Source organism: Tachysurus fulvidraco, chromosome 6 (assembly GCF_022655615.1).
Source record: "Tachysurus fulvidraco isolate hzauxx_2018 chromosome 6, HZAU_PFXX_2.0, whole genome shotgun sequence".
Lineage (NCBI taxonomy): Eukaryota > Metazoa > Chordata > Actinopteri > Siluriformes > Bagridae > Tachysurus > Tachysurus fulvidraco.
The window spans coordinates 1,634,299-1,656,358 of record NC_062523.1 but is presented as its reverse complement, the minus strand read 5'-3'; the positions used below and the strand labels follow the sequence as shown (position 1 = coordinate 1,656,358).

The window sequence follows — 22,060 nt, the reverse complement described above, 5'->3', positions numbered from 1 at the left end:
AAGTGTTAGCTAAAGCAATATAAAACATATAACAAGCTAGTTTAATATGGCTGAAGTAGTATAAAAACATGTAGCGAGCTAGTTAAATGTTAGCTAAGTTAATTATGGGATGCACTTATTTCCAGGGATTTCAGAACAGCGTAACAGATATTGCATCATCAGGTAGGCGTGGCCTATTTGATAATCTAACGCTAACCGTAGTTTTTAACGAAACCCCTGGAATTTATTGAATGCTGAATTAATATAATAATACAGTATGTAGGCACCAGCTTAAGATCAGTAACTTTTACTCACCTAGCGCTGCTTAAGGACAATTTTTTTCCTAATTTAGCCAGCGTATATAGCATCTCTGGTTCCTTCTGTGTGCTGTAAACAGCAGTGTTTTATGTTTCTGATGATTTATTGGCTTACTTTTACTGTAGGAAGGTGCTATAATTCTTCCTATTTTCAAACAGCACACAGCTTTGTGTCACTGTTAGTGCCATCATTAATTGTGAAATACGACATCTATTCAGCTAGGATGTAAATCGTACGAGCACGAATAGCATCGGATCGATACACGATGCTTCTATCGGTATCGATGAATCACCATCAGGTAACATTTAGGTCTCGGATATCTGTGTGATGTAATAATCCGTCTTTACGACACACACCTTATGTGTTGAATCTCTGTGACCCCAATAATATATTTATATAGCTTCAGGATGTAGAAGACCTGCTAGTGGACTGTCATCGGATAGGTTGATGGACTTTAATGTGATGCTGTGGAATTGCATTTTAATGCCTTCACACATTGCAAACAGTGTGTCTGCTCAAAATGGTGCTCAAGGTGGACAGCCATTTAATATTAAAACCGGCAAGTAAAAAGTGATACAAACAGCTAGCAAGCTAGTCGTGTTATCAAAAGTAATATAACAGGGCTCTCAAGTTTTGAAGACAGGCAAGTGTGACATCTCCACCCCCCACCCCCAACAAATAAATGAATAAAATTAAATAAAAAAAATGGGGGATGAGGTTTTGTTCAAACCGACCATCGAAAATACCCTCGCTAATGAATATGTTTTTTTTTCATTGGTTGTTGTGTTAAATCTTACCGAGATACAATAGTGCTATTTTCTAATTGGCTGTTGTGTAGCCTCTTGTTTTTGATTGGCTGATAAGTGTCAGGCTCGACTAAGAACTCCAGGGGAGACGCGCTTAATTCCTGCCCGTTTCCATAGAGACAGCGGTGCGGACTGATACGTTTTGGGCGCTGCGGCTTATTAAATATATGATAAATAGTCAAAAAGTTTTACAGCGTGAGAAATACGACGTGTGGCGGGAGAGCGGGATAAAAGACCAACATGAGGGTAGCAGACTAGTTAATTACTAAAAAAAGTAATATAAAATAATGCGTGGTAAAATAAAAATGCGTAGCAACCTTTTTTTCTTTGCAGAAATATTATAAGGAAGTATGGCAAGCTAGCTAAGTGTTGGCTTAAGTCATCTAAGCTTGCTACATGTTTTTATATTACTGTCGTTAAGCTTTATAAAGAAGTGTAGTGAGCTAGTTCATGTTAACAAAAGTTAGGTAAAACATTTCGCAAGTTAGTTAAGCGTTAGCTAAAGTAATCTAAAACTGTAGCAAGCTACTAAAGGAAGCAAACGTGTATCTGAGTTCCCTGAGAGTGAGGAAGACTTGTTAGTCCAGACAAAAGTTAGCATGTCAACGTCAAGTGACTTGGCTATGACATGGCGTGTTCTTGTATTACAAGGAAAAAAATTGTCTTCATTTTCTTTCACTATATTTAATCGGACAGCGATTAAGTGTGTGTATTGTTCAAGCAGGAGTTTTTAGAAAGGAGGAAATAGAGTATAAGTTCTGCCGAGTTGCTGAATCTACGTGTTGGACTGCTACTAATGAATTCTGCTCCGATCCCACAGTTACCTATTTGTCCTCCAGTGATGCCTAGGTATTATAGACAACATTAAATCCCTGTTTGACCCTCCAGATTTGCTGAATAAATCCTTTCGCTCAGTGAGAAAGCTCTTATGAACAATCTGCTTCTTGTCATGTACGAAGTGATCTAATAGACGTCGATGTTTTGGCTTCCTGATATCTTTTAGTAGTTTATCATTTTGTCCAGTAATAACATCTTTTATTATATATTAATCTGGGTAACATGTAGTGCTATGAGATATTCAGATCTTTTACATTTTCCCCCAGGAAGGTTACCATTAATCTTGCTTAAACTTAATCATGGACCACGTCAGGTGGCGGTAACAGATAACAGGAATCTCACAGCGGCTATCGTCTTGCCTCTGGGTGAATCTGTATCAACTGAGGTTTGACCTTTATTTGTTGGGCGCCGAATCCAGCACATTATATTCTCAGGGCTTCAGGAAATGCAGTACTTTTAGTATTTTTTACCTAATGGGCTTTGGACGTCATCTCTTCTTCATCTTCCTGAGTGCCAGGGCTTTCATTGTGCTTTGCCATTATCGAGCCTTTCATCTGTCTCGGCTTTCCCGGCACCAGGGAGAAGAGCGCGTGATGGATGCTGATCACTCTGGCCACAGGGACACCGAGCCAAGTCCTTTAGTTCCTTGTTCATGTTCAGTGTTCAGCTGACCAGTATATTGAACTCTGTCATGGTTGAGTGTGAGCACTGGTGTGGTTTAGAATCTGCACCATGTTTTCCACAAGAGTATGTGATCATGTACGGTTCTATGTTCTCGGCTAATGCCACGACATCTACAGGCTTTCTGTCATCCAGGTTATTTTAATATGTTCACTTCGAATCACTTTTTGTTCACTCATTAGTTCGCTTTTGTTTTTGGTAGAAAAATTCAGGAAGGATATCTAAAGGGGAAGTCGTGGCCTAATAAAGGGGAAGTCGTGGCCTAATAAAGGGGAAGTCGTGGCCTAATAAAGGGGAAGTCGTGGCCTAATAAAGGGGAAGTCGTGGCCTAATAAAGGGGAAGTCATGGCCAAATAAAGGGGAAGTCGTGGCCTAATAAAGAGGAAGTCGTGGCCTAATAAAGGGGAAGTCGTGGCCTAATAAAGAGGAAGTCGTGGCCTAATAAAGGGGAAGTCGTGGCCTGATAAAGGGGAAGTCGTGGCCTGATAAAGGGGAAGTCGTGGCCTAATAAAGGGGAAGTCGTGGCCTAATAAAGGGGAAGTCGTGGCCTAATAAAGGGGAAGTCGTGGCTTAATAAAAGGGAAGTCGTGGCTTAATAAAGGGGAAGTCGTGGCCTAATAAAGGGGAAGTCGTGGCCTAATAAAGGGGAAGTCGTGGCCTAATAAAGGGGAAGGCAATACCACGACTGAGGTGCCCTTGAGCAAGGCACCGAACCCCCCCACCTGTCCCTGGGTGGCGCAGCATAAATGGCTGCCCACTGCTCCGGGTGTGTGTTCACTGCTGTGTGTGTGTGTGTTGTGTGTGTTCACTGCTGTGTGTGTGTGTGTGTTCACGGTGTGTGTGTTCACTGCTGTGTGTGTGTTCACTGCTGTGTGTGTGTGTTCACTGCTGTGTGTGTGTTCACGGTGTGTGTGTGTTCACTGCTGTGTGTGTGTGTGTGTGCTCACTGCTGTGTGTGTGTTCACAGTGTGTGTGTTCACTGCTGTGTGTGTGTTCATGGTGTGTGTGTTCATTGCTGTGTGTGTTCACGGTGTGTGTGTTCACTGCTGTGTGTGTGCACGGTGTGTGTGTTCACGGTGTGTGTGTGTGTGTATGTTCACTGCTGTGTGTGTGTTCACAGTGTGTGTGTTCACGGTGTGTGTGTGTGTGTGTGTGTGTGTGTGTGTTCACTGCTGTGTGTGTGTTCACAGTGTGTGTGTGGGTTCACTGCTATGTGTGTGTGTTCACAGTGTGTGTGTGTGTTCACTGCTGTGTGTGTGCACTTTGGATGGGTTAAATGCAGAGAACAGAGTATGGGGTCACCGTACCTCGCCGTACGTCACGTCACGTCGCAGCTCTGAGAATGTATATTGTTCAAAATTCAGTTTTGACATTCAGCCTCATTGTCCTCACTTTTATTTTTTCGAAAGTTTCCTACAGTTTTATGAAACATCGATTTGTTTGTTAAGAAATTTTATTCACCTGTAACTTTTTAATTAAAAACAGTCGTGTCTTGCACACGCTAACGCTCACAAAACTCCAGAAAGTTCAACAGCACAGACAGCCATGAGCATGAAAACATCACCGAGGGTAAGGCTTCCAGCTTTCCTTTATTTTCTTATAATAAACAGAATAAAGAAAAACAGAAGTGCAAATTAAAACAGAGTGAGATTAAAAAAAAAAAAAAAAACGCTAGCAGTGTGCAGCGATTTTGTGCTTTGCCAGAACTAGATAGAGGTTTTGTTTAGTTCTAGTCGCCGGTGTCATGTTCCTCTGTGCTGTTGTGTATGATCAAGTTAGGAACATTCTAAGCGCAGCAGCGAACAGCGAAGGTAGAAATGTATTTACGACACTAGCGTATTATAGCGCCAAAGCGTTTACAGAGCACTCGTATCCCTGGAGGCCAATTTTTCATCCAGACCTAAAGCATATCGTCGCTGTCGGGCGGAAACCTCCTAATGTATGTCCAAATTTTGTCAATTTCATATTTTTCACATATCGATGCTATCGGTAGGTCCCCACGTGGGTCTGTTATTTTTACAAGTTATTAACCGATCTAAAGTCTTGAAATTAGCTTGAGCGCAAAGAAACCCGTGAGCCAGGAAGGTAAGTTTGCGAGCAGATTAGACTAATTTCCACCTATTAGACAGCCTAATCAGTTTATCGTGTTTTGTATCGCATCACTTAAAGCTCTTAAACCTTTAAAATAGGGGTTAGGAAGATGTATGTAACTACGGTCATTAGCTTCAGTTAAGTATTGAAGTCTTGTCTCTTGTCAGAAGGCTCGACATGACCGCAGACTTTATCGAACACCGCTGGCAGCAGCGACGTCTGTGTCCGTACCATTCTTATCGACGACGGCATGATCTCGTACCTCACTGCTCCCGCGTCATAAAGCTCGTATCTCCGATAAAACGTGACTTTGGGAAAATGTTGTGTTAATGTTGGTACACAACAGTATATGATAGCCATATAAGGTATAATAACAACTTTAACCATACAATGTTTAATAACTCAAAAAAAAAACATCATTTTTTTACTTTCCTGAAAATTTTTTTTTTTGGTTTTGGCGATATGAGGATTCCGCCCGACAGCGACGATGTGAGACCCTCGGGAGGTAAGGAATTTGATCGGTTTGGAATAAATAAGTGCAAGGTAATCGTCAGATGTGTATTTTTTTTACCTGTATTTTACCTGACCCCATGCCGCGACTAACCATGAAACCATGAAGCCATGACAAAATAATAACGATAATTCAAACAGTGAGTAGGTTTGTTATAAAGCAAAGTAGCCACAATCCCCAGAGTCGGACCATACACAACTTACAGCTTACATGCTGGTAATGGAAGCTGTTTATTTTCTCCCTTTGGTTGAACTTGTCAGAAAATGATTTGTACAGTGAACAAAATGAGAAGAGTTTCCTGGGTGAGCTACATGTCCAGGAGAACAAGGAGGAAAATAAATAAACCCCACACTGAGTATTACTAACCAACCTGCTGAGGTCGCTCTGATATGTTTACTGGGGCTAAAGTGAACAGGACAGAAGGTTTGGTTCAGATTTTGAGGAATATTCAATAATATAGGCATCGGATGTGTCAATGGGTTTGGTGGCTTAATGGTTAGCAGGTTTCGATTCTTTGGGGGTTTCATTCCTGCATCTGATCTGTGTGTGTGTGTGTGTGTGTGTGTGTGTGTGTGTGTGTGTGTGTGTTTGGAGTGTCCTTGTTCTTCCTGTGCTTTGGGGGCTTCATCTGTATACACTGGTTTCCTGCACCAGTCCAAAGACGTACTGATTGGCATCTGTAATTTGTCCATAGTGTGTGAATGGGATGTGTGTGTGTGGTGGCTAAAGAGGTTAAGGCTATGGGTTGTTGATGGGAGGATGGGGTTCAAGCCCCGGTGCTGCCACTGTGGGGCCCTTGAACAAGGTCCTATAATGGCTGACCTTGCACTCTGACCCCAACATGCACTCAACTGTACTGAAAGCAAAAGAAGAATTTTAATTAAGCACTTAAAAAAATCATACACCCTGTTTATATGGATGGATGGATGGATAGAACGAGGCATAGAAGCCTTTATTATCACCACATATACATTACAGCGCAGTGGAATTCTTTTCTTATCTTCATGAGCACGACCGTGTAATTGCACTTCATGTAAACAAGATCAGCGGTCAACAAGGTAGTCAGTAGTGGTAGGTAGCAGTTATAAGGGCCGGTATGGGTGCAGGTTTTCATTCCCATCGTTCAGGCCCTTAACCCTCAATTGCTCAGTTGTATAAACTGAAATAAGACAATGTAAGTCACTCTGGATAAAGATGCTGCTAAATGCTGTAAATGTAAATTCCTTCCACTCCACCTTCGCATGCACTCGCGCTCCACGTTTTAGCATGAGATGTATACGCATAGCACAACTCAAGTGTGGCTGTACCCCTTAAACAGATGGGTCACTGAGCCTTTAAAAAAAAACCCAGTGATTTATTACTTGCATTTCCACTTCACGGCTCCAAGACGATTAGGAATTGGATTTCTCCTATCGCAGCCACCCCATAACCCTGAAGCGTTATCTGTATTTGTAGGAGTAGTGTTCTGTACTGCTTTAAATTGAGGTACTGCTTACAGTGATTTCTGACAAAGTGCTGGATGTATTGATTTGAACTTTCTGTTCATTCCCTGTCTTATTCAGCCCATTCTTTGTGTCAGAATTATTTCACACTGCAACTTCTATACTGTATCTTGAGTCATGAAATTTGACCTGTTCCAGGACATAAGTCTTTTATTTACTTTTAACCTGTCACTATTTTACTATTTTATGTTACTAAGCATCCTGGGTTAAATGTACTTCTCACATATTTTCAACCATTTCAATCCTCCTTAGTAACTAAAACTGTCAGTTGATGCTTTAACGGACCATCTGTGGGCTCTAATTAGGATTATATTTTGGTGATTGCCATCTGGATTCTGTGTCCGCTTTTTTCTGTAGGTTATCACTGGACTTGAGCTCAGCATCGATCCTGAAAGAAAAGAAAAGAAAACAAAAAAACAGAAGAAAAGGACAGTGTCAGCAGAGTCTAACAAATTTAGGCCTGTTAGGCATATGGGTAATTTATGAAATCATATATTCCGTAGGTGGCTTAGTGGTTAGCACGTTCGCCTCACGCCTCCGGGGTCGGGGGTTCGATTCCAGCCTCTGCCTTGTGTGTGTGGAGTTTGCATGTTCTCCCCGTGCCTCGGGGGTTTCCTCCGGGTACTCCGGTTTCCTCCCCCGGTCCAAAGACATGCATGGTAGGTTGATTGGCATCTCTGGAAAATTGTCCGTAGTGTGTGAGTGAATGAGAGTGTGTGTGCCCTGTGATGGGTTGGCACTCCGTCCAGGGTGTATCCTGCCTCGATGCCCGATGACGCCTGAGATAGGCACAGGCTCCCGTGACCCGAGTAGTTCGGATAAGCGGTAGGAGATGAATGAGTGAATATATTCGTAAGGATATTTATCTACCTCTATATTACTATGCCTAATATTTATATACATCATGTATAAAATGTATGATTTTTAAAATCATTTATCAGGTTTGCGCCGTTGTGTTCATAATTCAACAAACATTTCCTAAAGGACTGCTTAAATTGACGTTAATGTTTAATCTGCCAGACAGGTGGTGCTAGTTTTTCCTCCTTATTAAAATCACAGATGCCTTGTTTTAAGGAGCATCATTTTCTCTCATGAATAATAAACTGACTTGGCAGTTTCATTAAAAACAAAAAGTGTCACCAGAGAAAATAAAGTACAGAAACATTTACTTTTATTCTCTTCAAAACCTACAGTTTCTGTAACTTACTGAATTTTGAAATACCCCGAATCCCGAATGTAAAGCAATGCTACACCGCTAAAATCACCACTTTTACCAATGACCGATCACTAATCACCATTTTTCCAGTCATTTGGTCTTTGTTCCCAAAGACCAATACTAATCATCAATCACCACTGACCGGATTACTGATCACCATTGTTGGAGATCACTAATCACATTTTTTCCCCAATCACCAATCAAAGATTGCCATCGTTCTCAATTACCACTCATTAATCACATTTTTTTCACTGACCATTTTTTTCCAATGACAGTCACAGTTCAATAACCAATCAGAGATCACCATTGTTCCCAATAACCAATCAGACATCACCTTTGTTCCCACTAACCAATCAGACATCACCTTTGTTCCCAATAACCAATCAGACATCACCTTTGTTCCCAATAACCAATCAGACATCACCATTGTTCCCACTAACCAATCAGACATCACCATTGTTCCCACTAACCAATCAGACATCACCATTGTTCCCAATAACCAATCAGACATCACCATTGTTCCCACTAACCAATCAGACATCACCATTGTTCCCACTAACCAATCAGACATCACCATTGTTCCCACTAACCAATCAGACATCACCATTGTTCCCACTAACCAATCAGACATCACCATTGTTCCCACTAACCAATCAGACATCACCATTGTTCCCACTAACCAATCAGACATCACCATTGTTCCTATAGTAACCAATCACAGATAATGAGTCTTCCTTTGCGTACGTCAGTCACTTTTCAGTGTACATCAGAAATGCATCTCAAACTTTTTAAACAAATCCTCACACTTCTGCTTCCAGTTTTTTTTACTAACTTAATACCACTCTATAGCACCTGAAACCCGCTAGTGTCTGTTTTTCAATCGCCACACGGAAATTGTTTCCTCGACCCTACTAACGAAGCGTAGACTCTTTTTAATGTTCTTTACACTTGATTAGCTGCAACATCACCGTCTTCCTTCACTACTTCACTCAAGTAAACCGCAAGTGTTTCAGCTCCAACAGGAGAAGAGCGTTTCACAGCCCTCAGAAATATGATAGACATGTCCAACATTTTGTTTTGCAAGATTAACTTCAAGATAAAAATATCTCACAGATGCTTTCTGGCTCTGGGTGGAAATAAAAAATGTGATGTTAAATATGTGCCACTAAGAGCAATCATTAGCAGGATTAGCATGCTAGTTAACGTTAGCGCAGCGCTGTCTTTAGCATGCTAGTTAACGTTAGCACTGTCTTTAGCATGCAAGTTAACGTTAGTGCAGTGCTGTCTTTAGCATGCTAGTTAACATTAGCGCAGTGCTGTCTTTAGCATGCTAGTTAACATTAGCGCAGTGCTGTCTTTAGCATGCTAGTTAACATTAGCACAGTGCTGTCTTTAGCATGCTAGTTAACATTAGCGCAGCGCTTTCTTTAGCATGCTAGTTAACATTAGCGCAACGCTGTCTTTAGCATGCTAGTTAACGTTAGCGCTGTCTTTAGCATGCTAGTTAACGTTAGCGCTGTCTTTAGCATGCTAGTTAACGTTAGCGCTGTCTTTAGCATGCTAGTTAACGTTAGCGCAGCGCTTTCTTTAGCATGCTAGTTAACATTAGCGCAGCGCTTTCTTTAGCATGCTAGTTAACATTAGCGCAACGCTGTCTTTAGCATGCTAGTTAACGTTAGCGCTGTCTTTAGCATGCTAGTTAACGTTAGCGCTGTCTTTAGCATGCTAGTTAACGTTAGCGCTGTCTTTAGCATGCTAGTTAACGTTAGCGCTTTCTTTAGCATGCAAGTTAACGTTAGCGCAGTGCTGTCTTTAGCATGCTAGTTAACATTAGCGCAGTGCTGTCTTTAGCATGCTAGTTAACATTAGCGCAGTGCTGTCTTTAGCATGCTAGTTAACATTAGCACAGTGCTGTCTTTAGCATGCTAGTTAACATTAGCGCAGCGCTTTCTTTAGCATGCTAGTTAACATTAGCGCAACGCTGTCTTTAGCATGCTAGTTAACGTTAGCGCTGTCTTTAGCATGCTAGTTAACTTTAGTGCAGCGCTGTCTTTGGCATGCTAGTTAACATTAGCGCAGCACTGTCTTTTGCATGCTAGTTAACGTTAGTCTAGTGCTGTCTTTAGCATGCTAGTTAACATTAGCGCAGTGCTGTCTTTAGCATGCTAGTTAACATTAGCGCAGTGGTCTTTAGCATGCTAGTTAACATTAGCACAGTGCTGTCTTTAGCATGCTAGTTAACATTAGCGCAGCACTTTCTTTAGCATGCTAGTTAACATTAGCACAGCACTGTCTTTAGCATGCAAGTTAACGTTAGTGCTGTCTTTAGCATGCAAGTTAACGTTAGTGCAGTGCTGTCTTTAGCATGCTAGTTAACATTAGCGCAGTGCTGTCTTTAGCATGCTAGTTAACGTTAGCACAATGCTGTCTTTAGCATGCTAGTTAACATTAGCGCAGTGCTGTCTTTAGCATGCTAGTGAACATTAGCGCAGTGCTGTCTTTAGCATGCTAGTTAACGTTAGCGCTGTCTTTAGCATGCAAGTTAACATTAGCGCAGTGCTGTCTTTAGCATGCTAGTTAACGTTAGCGCTGTCTTTAGCATGCTAGTTAACGTTAGCGCTGTCTTTAGCATGCTAGTTAATGTTAGCGCTTTCTTTAGCATGCAAGTTAACGTTGGTGCAGTGCTGTCTTTAGCATACTAGTTAACATTAGCGCAGTGCTGTCTTTAGCATGCTAGTTAACATTAGCGCAGTGCTGTCTTTAGCATGCTAGTTAACATTAGCGCAGCGCTTTCTTTAGCATGCTAGTTAACATTAGCACAGCGCTGTCTTTATTTTATAAATAATATGTAATCTAAGCCTAGTAGTTCTAGTTGGGTTTGTGATCAGATGAATAGTTTCTGTTTTGTGTTTAATTTCTATAACCATTTTATATATTTTTAATTAAATTATTGTATTTTCTGAATCATTTTTGAATGAAACAGTAAAACCACAAATCTCAAAATACCTCAAATTCAAAATGAATTTATTTGGAAGAGAACGACAAAAGTTAAAATGTCTGAATTTGTGTTTTTTTCCCCTCCTATCAATCATGCACCCAGTGCTACATCCTTTTTTTATTCTCCACCTCTCTATCGGTTATAGTGAGCTTCGCCTTATTAATTCCTGCCAGTAATTACTGTGTAGCCAAACTTGGCCCGTGTGACACTCAAAATCAATATAGCTAATCGGAGTGAGCGTTAATGGAGCCTCCAGCCCGGATGTCCTCCATATTTAGTGCACATTAAAGGAATGAAGGAAGCTCTTCGGTTCCTGTTGCGCGAGAGAAACAGGGGTTAATGAGATCTGTCCTTAAGGGAAAAGCCTTGCTGTATGTTTTAAGGTGTGGAAGAATGATTTGTTTGATCTTTTGCCTTTATTCCATCTCTGGATCTCTATCCGGTTCAGTTGGTTTGGATGATCATATTAAATGGGGTTGCCATGTAATGTAGTTTGGGAGTTTAATAGTTAATATTAAAAATAAAAGTACAATATACCATTTTGTAATTTAATCACATGATTAAATTAAGAGTTTTTTTTTTATCATTTTTAACAGCAACAGCTCACAAATTACTAAGACTCATTTGTTAGAGGTTTGTTTCATGAAGGTTTTAATATGGTTCAGTATTTAATGTCTCTATAGAGACCTACAGTAGATCCTTCTACTCCTGAACTTTCCACCCAGAAGAACACTTTAGTTCCAAGTTACCATTATGGGCTTATGGGGTTTTTTACACGTCGCTTGTTTGGTTTGGATCTTTAGACATGTACTGGATATGATAGTGGCATTAAGCTAAGATCCTTACATAACAATACAAAACAAACCGTGGTGAGAAAGCAATACAAACCAACCTGTACAGCAGTGCATGATGGGAACTGTGTTAGGTAGCGTGCTTGGTTGAATCGCAGGTTAACGTTAACGTATAATGACTCGTCTCCAAAACAGGAGAATTAAACCAATGGATGACAAACTTCTGTAATAGAGGAGTAAATACTTTGGGATGTGCTGAGATCGTGATGATGGGATGTTTAGAGAAACATTTCCTTCATTACACCACAACGTTGGGGTTTTTTATTTATTTTATTATAACCGCACACTTTTTAATGTTGAATGAATCTCTGAATGCTGACTTTACTTCTGTAACTGTCTGTTATTCACATATGGATTCCTTCCATGCTGATACCTTTAAGGAAGCAGCGTGTGAACCAGAGGCGGTGCTACTGGGGAAAATGTTGGTGCTGCCTGAATTTAGTCCAGTTCACATAAGCTTTTCTGTTCTGGAGATTGAGATGTGTGTGTGTGAGGTGAGAGTGTGTGAGTGAGTGTGTGAGTGAGTGAGTGAGTGTGTGAGGAGAGTGTGTGAGGAGAGTGTGTGAGGAGAGTGTGTGAGTGAGTGAGTGTGTGAGTGAGTGTGTGAGTGTGTGCGAGGAGAGTGTGTAAGTGAGAGTGTGTGTGTGTGAGTGAGTGAGTGAGTGAGTGAGTGAGTGTGTGTGTGTGTGTGTGTGTGTGTGTGTGTGTGTCTGGTGAGTGTGTTTGAGTTTGTGTGTGTGTGTAAGTGAGTGAGTGTGTGTGGTGAGTGAGTGTGTAAGTGTGTGGGTGGGGGGGTGTTTGTGTGTGCGGGGGTCTGTGTGTGTGGGTGTGTTTGTGTGTGTGTGTGGGGGGGGTGTTGTGTGTGTGTGTGTGTGTGTGTGTGTGTGAGTTAGAGAGAGTGTAGAGAGTGTGTGTGTGTGTGAGTTTTTGTGTGTGTGTGTGTGTGTGTGTGTGTGTGTGTGTGTGTGTGTGTGTGTGTGTGTGTGTGAGTGTGTGTGTGTGTGTGTGTGTGTGTGTGTGTGTGTGTGTGTGTGTGTGTGTGTGTGTGTGTGTGAGTGAGTGCGTGTGGAGAGTGTGTGTGTGATTGAGTGTGTGTGTGTGTGTGTGTGTGTGTGTGTGTGTGTGTGTGTGAGTGTGTGTGTGTGTGAGTGAGTGTGATTGAGTGTGAGTATGTGTGTGTGAGTGAGTGAGTGTGTGGGTAAGTGTGTGTGTGTGTGTGTTTGTGAGGCTGAAGCTCTTATCTTCCCACAGCAGCACTGAGGCTCTGACAGATGTTTGATCCTGAGAGTCTGGAGGCTTCACTTACCTGCACTCTGGGACTTGTGTATGTCAGGAAGCAGAAAAACAGCCATCTAAGGATACAATAAGCAAACGTGTGAAATCTTACTGTTCCTCAGGTTTCACGTCAGCTGTGCATTTACATCTCATTGTCCTTTTGTACATCATTTGTGTGCCTGAGCTGCATCGTGTGACAGAAACACTTTGAGTGACAGGAACATTGTGGGACACAGAAGATGTCAGACATTTTACTGTTCATAAAAATAACACTAAATTAAATTCTAAAACTTTTTGTAGTTTTTCTCACAGTTTTTTCCCACCGAACTTGTGCACAGTTTGTGGGATAAGTACATTTACATTTACATTTACAGCATTTGGCAGACGCCCTTATCCAGAGCGACGTACATAAGTGCTTAAATCTCTAACATCGGATACATTAATACTGGCTCACTAGGTTACATACTTAAGACACCATGAGTTTAAAACATTTGTTCAAAGTTACAATGAAAAAGTGTCAAAGGTTTTTTTTTTTTTTTTTTTTTTTTAAATGCAAAAGATAGGGAAAGAAGTGCTAGTTGAAGTGCTTCCTGAATAAGTAGGTCTTCAACCGCCGCTTGAAAATAACCAGTGACTCAGCTGTCTGGACCTCTATGGGAAGTTCATTCCACCACCTTGGTGCCAGTACAGAGAAGAGTCTTGTAGTATACTTGCCTCTTACCCTGAGAGATGGTGGAACCAGTCGAGCAGTGCTGGTAGATCGGAGGCTACGGGGTGCAGTGCGAGGAATGATGAGGGCTTTGAGGTAAGAGGGAGCTGGTCCATTTTTGGCTTTGTAGGCCAGCATCAGTGTTTTGAACCGGATGCGTGCAGCTACCGGAAGCCAGTGGAGGGATCGCAGTAGCGGGGTGGTATGCGAGAACTTTGGCAGGTTGAAAACAAGCCGGGCAGCTGCATTTTGGATCATTTGCAGAGGACGGATTGCGTTCATATGTAGACCTGCCAGCAGTGTGTTACAGTAATCCAGTCTAGAAATGACAAGAGACTGAACAAGTACCTGGGCAGTCTGTGTGGACAAAAATGGCCGAATCCTTCTAATGTTGTAGAGAAGAAACCGACATGAGCGAGTCACATTTGCAACATGAGAGGAAAAGGACAGTTGATTGTCCATGGTTACCCCAAGGTTGTGAGCTGTGGCTGAAGGGGAGATCAGATCGTTGTGCAAGGATATAGCAAGATCGTGACCTGGGGATGAATCACCTGGAATGAACAGCAGTTCAGTTTTGCTAGGATTGAGCTTTAACTGATGAGCAGTCATCCATGATGAAATTTCTGCCAGACATGCTGAGATCCGGTCAGAAGCTGTGGCATCTGAGGGTGGGAAAGAGAAGATAAGTTGTGTATCATCAGCATAGCAGTGGTAAGAGAAGCCATGTGATGAAATAACTTCACCAAGAGAGTGAGTATACAAGGAGAAAAGAAGAGGACCAAGTACTGAGCCCTGTGGGACACCAGTGGAGAGTCTGCATGGAGCAGATGTCACTCCCCTCCATGTTACTTGATATGAGCGTCCTTCCAGGTAGGAGGCAAACCATTCCCAAGCTGATCCGCAAATCCCAAGACTCTTGAGGGAGGATAAGAGAGTCTTGTGGTTGACCGTATCAAACGCTGCTGAAAGGTCAAGGAGGATAAGGACGGATGATAGTTTGGCTGATCTAGCAGTATGTAGCTTCTCAGAGACATCCAAAAGGGCTGTCTCTGTAGAGTGAGCTGCTTTAAAGCCAGACTGTTTGGGATCTTGGAGGTTGTTCTGTGAGAGATAGACAGACAGTTGATTATAGACAATGTGTTCAAGAATTTTTGAAAGAAATGAGAGAAGTGATACCGGTCTGTAGTTACTGATGTCTGATGGATCCAGAGCAGGTTTCTTTAGGATGGGAATAACCCTTGCTCTCTTGAAAGTAGTTGGTACCTGACCAGATGCTATGGACCTATTGACGATAGTGGAAATGAAGGGCAAGAGGTCTTGTGAGATGGTCTGGAGCATAGTGGTAGGGAGTGGATCCAGTGGGCAGGTGGTAGGATTGCAGGACTGGATGAGTTGTAAAATCTCTTCTGCTGCCACAGTTGAAAAATGTGACAACGAAGGTGTAGGGGAATCCATACTCTGAGATGTAAGTGCAGTCGGGGCTGAAGTGAAGGTCCGGCAGATTTCCTCAATCTTCTCCTGGTAGAAAGAAGCAAAGTCTTCTGCAGTCAGGGAGGATGAAGAAGGTGGAGCCAGGGGGTTGAGCAGAGAAGAGATGATGTTGTGGAATTTCCGAGGGTCATGTGAGGAAGCTTCAAGCTTTTCCTTGTAGAAGGAAGTCTTGGCAGAAGTCACATCTGAGGAGAACTTGACAGTATTGTAGCGTTGCACTTTTTTGGGGATGAGTCTGATTTCTGGGTCGATCGGTATTCGCTTTTCTAATCAGTCGTGTTCCTTCAGCTGCTTTTTTAAAACCATGTTTACTGTTCAACGTATCAGATTTTTGTAGAGTATTATTTTTAATAAATTTTATTACATATTTTTATATAATATTATATTTTTATAATTTCAGTATTAATTGGAAGCTGTTTAGACTTTTTATTTATTTATTTATTTTATTGCTCATTGGGAATAAATTCAAACACATTTAAAAATACATCTAATATAAATCTTGAATTTATATTAATATAAAATATTAATCTTTGTATAATATTAATTTTTTTGTATTATGTTTCTTATGTAAAGCTGCTTTGAGACAATGTCCACTGTTAATTAAAAGCGCTACACAAATAATATTGAGTTGAATTGAATTCAGTGTGTTGAGAAACTGCACATTGATTTTGTGTTCTACTGAAAGCCAGATGTCAAGCTTCAAATCTGCTTCCGTGTTGTTTTTTCAGTGCCAAATGGTTTATTAATAAGGATTCAGTTGAAGTGTAATAAGTTTCTTCTCATACAAGTCAAAACGTTGTGTTGCTGAATGTGGTGAGGCAAAAAAAAAAAAACTCTGACACTGAAAGCCTGAGGGACGCGTGTTAGGCTCTGGTTTAGAACAAGTCAGTGACTCGAGTCGTGCTGCCCTCGGCACTGTGTCCTTCATCACATTTAGAACCTGTCAGGCTGAGACGAGGTCTCGAATCCGCCGGTCACCATTAGTGAGGTCTGTTGGGAAAACAAACCCTTAACCTTATAGACCTGTTGACCTCCAGTCCTCGTTTTCAGTCTTCTAGAGCTGTACATTTATATAACTGAGAATTTTTAGCTGGAAAAACCTTAAAGTTAAAGTTTGCACAAAGTTAACATTTAAAAAATTTTAATAGAATTGACAGAAATAGAAAAAAGTAAGTTTCTGAAAAATGAGTTCTTGCTGCTGACCATGTTGTTACTTTGTGGTCGGTTATTTCTTATCCGAAAAAAGGTTTGTTGTTTGTTTTCGGTGCTTCAATGTGACATACTATGGACTGCTTCAGCTCCCACGGCCTGGTGATAGACCCAAGTGTAGTATTAACTTCTATCTATTTCAGTCCAAAGCTGTTTTTACTGTTTTGTCATTTTTTTGTTTTTTTGTTTGTTTGTTTCTAGAATTTTTTATTTATTTTTTTGTATAAAGTGCTTATGCAAACTGACTGGATCTTAATTTTAATGTTGCTTGTTTAATAGTTGCTTGATTTTTTTCAAATTCTTTCGACATTTTCTTATTAGTGTTTACTAATGTTTACTAAGCTAGCTAATGTCTAAACCATTAGCTAGCTTATCGTTTTTAGGTATATTCTCATGTTATATGTCATCGAGTTTGTATTTATTACAGATTTCTATTTAACATTATGCTCGCATATTTTCTCTCTTTAATCTCTCCCAAGTATTATATTCTCGGATTATTTTTATTATAGACCTTTTTTTTTCTTTTTCAATTTTAAGTAGTTGACTAGATTTATTTAGGGATTTTCTCTAACAATAGCAAGCTTTAATTTTCACAACTGTTTGCAAACTTTGTTTTGAAAACTTTGACACACCCACGTTTCAAATTAACCAATCATGACCAAGTAATTTTACATAGAAATTTATGTATTTGCTTGTTGTTGTTGTTTTTTTTTTGCAAATTTTATATTTTTATACTACAGTAATATTATAAGTGTGATGTCTTCTTTTGCCAGTTTGTCTAAAATGTTCTGAAATTTAATTTACAAAATTTGAATATTGATAAATCGTGATTTAAAAGAAAAAAAAAACATTTGTGACAAAAATGAAAGGTAAACAATTAATAACGTTATGATTCTTATTATTATCTGTACGTTGTTTATTGCTCACTAACCTAATTTGTAAATTCCCAAATAAAATCTGCATTTGTTATGTTTGTATGTTCCTTTTGGAATCTTTTGCAGTTAAAAGAAACGGACGTTGCAAGAGATTTACAAAATTTGCATGTGTTGAAAAAAACAAAACAAAAGAAAATTAAAGTTACAAACTTTCATAGCTTTCTTATAGTTTATTATAGAGTTATTTTTCTATCTCTTATTGTTTGATTTATATACATATTTATATATAGGACGTCACATCAGGATTTTTTTATTCCTTCAGCTTCTTGTATTTGTTCTTTTTGATGTTAACTCTGGATTTTACATTTTTCACATCTATCTTTTATCTATAATTGTTATGTTGGCTTTGTTTCAGTGTTACTTGCTGTATGAGCGATCTCCTGGGAACTACGTACTGTATAAGCGCCGTATATCCGACCCTTTATAAATGGTTTTCTTATTATAATGCTATGGTTTTGTTGCTTATAATGATTGAAGGCCAGTACAGAGATCAGTCGGTGGTGCTAACTGGTAACCAGTTTCTCCCACTAATTGGTTGCCATACTGCGACTTTTAGGAGACATGTCGCTTTTATTTAAAATGTTTACGTGAATATTTCCATCTTGGCCTCCGTAGGAAACGTGCTATTCCTGCGATGATAAAGGCGCCGTTAAATGAGTGAGAAAACATCCAAGGATTTGAGAAGATTTCAGAACCCCAGGACTGGTAAGACAAGCGTTATTTATTTATTTATTTATTTATTTATTTATTTATTTATTTATTTATTTAAAGGCTTTGACTGAGCAGCGTTTATTCACACATGCTATTTTCCAAAATATAAATCGGAAGGCTATATTTAAGGAATGTGCTGTACTGCATACTGTTCCGATTACAAGCCCTAATTTGTTTGTCTGATATCGCAGCAATTTGCCAGCAATGTTTTATCTGTTTCTTGTCATGTTCAATGTTGTGAAACAAGTTGATTCATTTTATCGCTTACATTATAGCAGCTATAAACATCATCATCATCATCATCATCATCATCATCTACTCGCTCTTTTTACACCCTCTTTTGAGGATAAGAAAGTAAGAAAATAAACCTTTGACCATAAAGCAACAAATCTTCATCCATCCTGAAGCCTTAACTCTTAAACGATACTGAAATTGCTTACCGTATAAGTGCCTGGACATGAGGCGTTACCATGGACACAATAGTGCGGTTGCATGAGCATGTTCGTATAAATGAATCAGCAAAATACTGATATAAATAAAAATAAAAAATAAAAAATCAGCAACACTTTGGTAAAAGAGAGAATTAGGTAGTAAATCATTATATATAATATATAAATCATCGAGCGATAAATAAAGACAACCTACAGAAATTAGATTTAGATAAAAGAAGTAAATTTTATAACCCATTTATCTGTCTGTCTGTCTGTCTGTCTGTCTGTCTGTCTGTCTGTCTGTTTATCGACACACACCATCACATACAGTGGGTCAGAGCCACAGCGACTTATTATAATAATATCATATTTTTCATGCAACTGAGTAATTAAGGCTTAAGGGCCTTGCTCAGGGGCCCAGCAGTTGCAGCTTTGTGGACTTGGGATTTAAACTCACAGCCTTCTGGTTGGTAGGCCAACATCTTAACCACTAGGTCACCACAAACCACATAACCACACAGCACGACTTCTTTGTCCCTTTGTCAACTATTTTCAGTTTCAGTTTTCTAGACAACTGCTTAGAAGATCCCATGGTGCTGATTATTGGGGCAAAGGTCAGATGAGTCAGGGCATTTAAAACCTTTGAGATTGACATCACTTGGTCTTTCCAGATGATGATCGAGAACAATCCATCACACTGTCAGGTCTCAGCTTTCCAAAGGGGGCAGTACAAGCTATTAAGTCTGCAGGGTGCCCAAACTTTTACAGACGCCTTTTTTTAGTTTTCTGTTATTTTGAAAGTGTAAATGATGGAAATAAAATCTAACTTTTTTTGACATATTATAAGAATGTCTAATATGTAATTTGATGCCTTTTGGAGATTTTTTTAAAAATCTTTTCTTGGCTTCTTTTTGAACATTAATACAAATTTTTACCTGGGGTGCCCAAACTTTTGAGCCCCACTGTATATAAGCAAATGTATGCTATTGACCATATTAAAGGTGGGATCTCCGATGTTTGAAAGCCAATGTTGACATATAAAATCACCAAAACAAACACGCCCTTAACCCAAACGGGTCCCACCCCTGTATTGATAGCTCCGCCCACACATACATACGTAACCCGGGCGACTAACAGAAAGAAATGTGTCTTTATCATAGCTGAAGGGAAGAACAATACGATTGTAGATAAACAAACAAGCAAAAATGCCACACAAGCATAATGATGTAAAGGACAAAGGCATATATTAGTTCTGTGTAACAAAGCAAAACCAACGTTACTCACCTATCGAGAAGGAAAAAAGCGCCTCGGCGTCTTAAGTAAAGTCGGCCACATATTCACAGGTGGGAGTTTCCCGAGTCGATAACTCCTGATCTAAACGCTGTTACTACACAAAACGCGGTTGTAGCTGCCTCTCTACATTACTACGATAGAAAAGAGGTGTTATTTGTGTAGTAACAGCGTTTAGCTCAGGAGTTATTGACTCGGGAAACTCCAACCTGTGAATATGTGGCCAACTTCCTGCTCCTTCAGTTCTCTCCAGCGCTGGAAAGCTGATCCTATATTAACACGTCCTACTTCTTGTCCTTATCGTAAGTCTTTCTTCTCTTTCTTTCTTTGTTTTTATCCTCCATGACGATGTTAAAACCGCTTTCTGCTAACGTTACACACGCGCACTGAACACTCTCTCCGCCCATATTGACAAGCCCCGCCCCTTTCTGCTCATTGGCTACACGCTAGTTTTGATTCTTGTTTATTATTCGGCCCGACTCAGTTTTCTGAAGCATTTCTCAAAAATCAGAGACCGCACCTTTAACTGCTTCACACAAAAGGTCTGATGTCCCTCATGTCTAATCTGAATTTCCTTAATTTCCCTCATGCCTAAATCATGTGTTCAGATGACACTGGGATGGTTTGATCTAAAACAGATCATAAGGTTTTCCATAACGTGTCCCTGCCAGTGCAAAATCATTAACGCCGAGAAGACGACACCAAAATACTGAACAGGTCTGAAATTTAAGTAGATACCACTTTTTTGGCACAGATGGTGGATTAAGACTTCCTCCAAATGGTGAATTTATGTAGCAGCTGTGAGATTATACTGGACCTGGATCTTAAAGATCCTGCTTCACGATAGCATCAGGGCAATATTACAACCCTGCAGTCATATTTATAAAGGAATATATTCATGAGGGTGGAGATGATACGGATGGTGTACAGACAGGTGATGAATTAAAGGGAAATGTAAGATAAAATGGCTTAGTGAGGTGTTCAGGCCACAACAAGCTGCCTGAACAGGTTTACTTTATCTTGACACAGATCGTACAAGTATCTAGGCATCTAGGTACTGTATGTAAGATGTTCCCTCAGTTGGTATCTCCTATAGGTGTTGGGATGTGTTAAGTGAGAAGGTCATAGTATGTTATTTACATCATTTTATTTACATCCTATGAGCTTCTGATTAAAGCTTTCAAATACGGAACACTGAAACAAATAGTGACTTAATGCATACATACTCAATAAGTATTCAGGTCTGAACAAAGAACGCATCCATCTATCTATCTATCCATCCTCAACACCGCTTATCCTACTGAGTCAGGGGGAACCTGGAGTTTATCCCAGGGGACTCAGGGCACGAGGCAGGGGACACCCTGGACAGGATGCCAGTCTATCTCACGTTAAACACACACACAATTTAGAGATGCCAGTTAGGCTACGACACATGCCTTTGGAGTGAAGGAGGAAACCGGAGAACCTGGAGGAAACCCCACACACAAGGCAGAAGCAGGAGCCTGAAGATGTGATGCTCCAAAGAATCAACATTTATGTTGCTGGGGTTTTTTTTTAATGTTTTATTTTTTTTCACATTTCCGCTAACCTCTTTACGTAGTGCAGGTCAGGTCTGTTTTCAGTTCCCATGAACCTGAGGTGTAGAAGATCGGCTTCATTGTTCTCCCACACGATGTGACACCTGGAGCAGCAGTGCTCCACTTCACCTGCCTAAAACTAGCCTTTCCCCATCACACACATTTTACATTTACAGCATTTAGCAGACGCCCTTATCTCATTTGTATACAACTGAGCAATTGAAGGTTAAGGGCCTTTTTCAGTGGCAGCTCGGTGGACGTAGGAATCGAACTCACAACCTTCCGATTGGTATCCCAACACCTTAACCACTAGGCTACAACATCACGTTGTGTCACAGATCACAGAATTGCTCGGGCGCCTTCTCTTTTCACATACTTTTTTTTACTGTTGCTGTGCACGCCATCATAAGTTTTAGCGTTTGGCACTTGTTAATAACAGACTGTGTGACATATGGTATCAAGCGAAGGCTGCTCAATGCCTCCAGCCCATTCATTACTCATCACAGAGGCTACTTAACTTTTTACTCCAAGTTTTCAATCACTGTTCTTTTATTCTGAGATGAAGGAAATACTACTAGAATACAACTAGAATAAAACGATTACTACTTTTATTATATATAATAATAACAATAATAATAATAA

The 22,060-nt window shown here is 40.2% G+C and overlaps 1 protein-coding gene across 2 annotated transcripts in view; it reads left to right on the top strand.

Annotated features, from left to right (window-relative positions):
* gulp1a (GULP PTB domain containing engulfment adaptor 1a) overlaps positions 1-22,060 on the top strand; it is a 157,011-nt gene that overhangs the window by 48,189 nt on the left and 86,762 nt on the right. For both annotated transcript variants that reach the window (XM_027168114.2, XM_027168115.2), the window contains exon 2: positions 18,025-18,114. The gene's annotated coding sequence lies outside the window, so the exon portion shown is untranslated. The remainder of the gene's footprint in view (positions 1-18,024; positions 18,115-22,060) is intronic.